This window comes from Anoplolepis gracilipes, chromosome 16, assembly GCF_047496725.1.
Source record: "Anoplolepis gracilipes chromosome 16, ASM4749672v1, whole genome shotgun sequence".
NCBI classification, from domain to species: domain Eukaryota; kingdom Metazoa; phylum Arthropoda; class Insecta; order Hymenoptera; family Formicidae; genus Anoplolepis; species Anoplolepis gracilipes.
The window spans coordinates 7,706,545-7,709,247 of NC_132985.1; the positions used below are offsets into that span (position 1 = coordinate 7,706,545).

The window sequence follows — 2,703 nt, forward strand, 5'->3', positions numbered from 1 at the left end:
TGGCGGATCAACTCTCGTGGGTAGATAGAGCGTGTTAAACTGAAGAAAAAAATCTTATATTATTTTGCTAAATTCGCAATAATTAATAAAATATAAATTAATAAAGATCGTCCAATCTGTGCCAGTATAAGCGCGCGGCATGAAGAAACTTCCCAGTTGTTACTTGATACTAGGCGCGCGGTAAGACATAAACGCAGAGCGCACTGTACGTGTCTCTTTCAGTACGCCCTTTGTACGTTCTTTGTACCAGTTTGTACGTCCTTTGTAGAGCGCTCCGCCTACTGTCTCGCCGCGCGCTTAGTATCAAGTAACAAGTAGGAGGCTTCTTCGCACCGCGCGCTTATCCTGGCACATATTGGCCGATCTTTATTAATTTATCTTATTAATTATTGCGAATTTAGCAAAATGATGTAAGATTTTTCTCTTCAGTGCAACACACTTTATCTACCCACGAGAGTTGATCCGCCAATTCGGGGACACTCTGTATATAATGAAAATCGAATCGCCCAACAAAGTGCATATGCGTATGTACGTTTCAGTATTTTATTTATTTGTAGATATGTTTGCAGTGTTTTACATGCCGTTTATCAAAGGAAAGCTACTTTACACCCCTAATTTTATTATTTTTTTAAAATCATGATTTATTTAATGTCATTAGCATTTTCTAAAAAATTATATCCTTATACTGCTTTTCTCTCAAAAACTGTTCAATGAGTGATAACGTACATTCGTTTTTTAATTTTTAATTTGTGTACAATAGAGCTGGTAGGCAATCTAACTGTTGGCAATAATATTATGTGTGCAATGTAGTTTGTGCGCAAAACTGTCACGTGTGCAAATGTACGTCCGTCTTTTAATTTTTTATTTGTGCGCAGTAAGACTTGTAGGCAATTGATCTGTTAACAATAATATTATGTGTGCAAACGTGCGTTTGTTTCTTCATTTTTCATGCGTGGGCAATAGGGTTGGTAGGCAATCGATCTGTTGGCAATAATATTATGTGTGCAAAAGTGCGTTTATTTCTTCATTTTTCATGTGTGGGCAATAGGGTTGGTAGGCAATCGATCTGTTGGCAATAATATTATGTGTGCAAACATGCGTTTGTTTCTTCATTTTTTATGTGTGCGCAATAGGGTTGATACACTAAAAATAAAATTTTTTTCAATCAAATAAATACATTTTGTTAATTTTAATTTTTTTAACTTAAATAAATATATATTTCATTTTTAAAAAATGTTTTATTATATTAAATAAGTTATTAATTGCATATAGCAAAAATGATATTTTTTAAAATTATTTATTAAAAATTTTAATGTAAAAAATGTTTATTTAAAGATAAAAAATGATTTATTATAATTAATAAAACCTGTATTTTTTAAATAAGCATCTAAAAATTAAAAAATATTTTTAGACAAAATAATTTTGTATAATAAAAATGAAAAACAACTTTTATTGATATTTTTTCTTAAAAGAAAAAAAATATTTTTTAAATTGAGACTGAACTTGAAAATCCGTTAATTGTAGAGACATGGGATTAATAATTTGAAAATATATACGGCTCCAATATTTACAAACATGATAAGATATACTCGGCAATGAGAGCCCATGCGCGGATGTTGATGCGTAAAGAAATTGCGTAAAGAAATTAATTCTTTTCACGAAAGAATTTTTAATTAGTGCACAGAGCACATATTTTTTCTCGTCTACATCTCTTTAGGGGGGTATAGAGGGGTTTTTAGAATTCTCAAAAATGAGAATCTAAATATATGCTCTGTGCACTAATTAAAAATTCTTTCGTGAAAAGAATTAATTTCTTTACGCAATTTCTTTACGCAGTTTCTTTACGCATCAACATCCACGCATGGGCTCTCATTGCCGAGTATATCTTATCATGTTTGTAAATATTGGAGCCGTATATATTTTCAAATTATTAAAATTCACGCAGGGCTGAAAAATCGCGTTCTTCAGTTTATCTATCAAGAGGTTTATAAACAAATAGACGAGATAAGTATCGGTGTGGGGCTGAATAGCTCAGTGGTAAGAGCAGTCGCCCGGCAAGCGAAAGACTCGGGTTCAATTCCCGATTCAGCGACTTCGCCCCGATATTTTTTCTCGTCTACATCTCTTTTGGGGGGGTATAGAGGGATTTTTAGAATTCTCAAAAATAAGAATCTAAATATGTGCTCTGTGCACTAATTAAAAATTCTTTCGTGAAAAGAATTAATTTCTTTATGCAATTTCTTTACGCAGTTTCTTTACGCATCAACATCCGCGCATGGGCTCTCATTGTCAAGTATATCTTATCATGGGATTAATATATTAAATATTAGAAAGAAAAAGCAATATTTTTGCAACATTTAATTGGAGTAGACAGTTTATGTTTATTATGTGCATATGCATATTCGCATACATAACACATTAATAATAAAATTTTTAATATTTTTATTAATAATTTTATTTCTTACTATTATATATTTTTTATTATATATTATTATATTATTTTTAAATTAGTAGATCAAAATTTCTAGTATTCCAATAATAGTAGATAGTATAATTAAAACGACCCAACTAGCCAGTAAATTCTTTATTTAGTAGTATGACATTTCGACCATTTGGTTGTGGTCTTTTTCAAGTGTCACTATATAATCAATAACAAATAATAATAATATCAAATAAGCACAGAAGATAAACGCGATCAAATCG

The 2,703-nt window shown here is 30.8% G+C and overlaps 1 non-coding gene across 1 annotated transcript; it reads left to right on the plus strand.

Moving 5' to 3' along the window:
* Window positions 1–2,020: 2,020 nt before the first annotated feature.
* Trnaa-ggc (transfer RNA alanine (anticodon GGC)) lies at window positions 2,021–2,092 on the plus strand. Its single transcript has one exon. It is a non-coding gene; the product is annotated as a tRNA-Ala (tRNA).
* The last annotated feature ends 611 nt before the right edge of the window (window positions 2,093–2,703 follow it).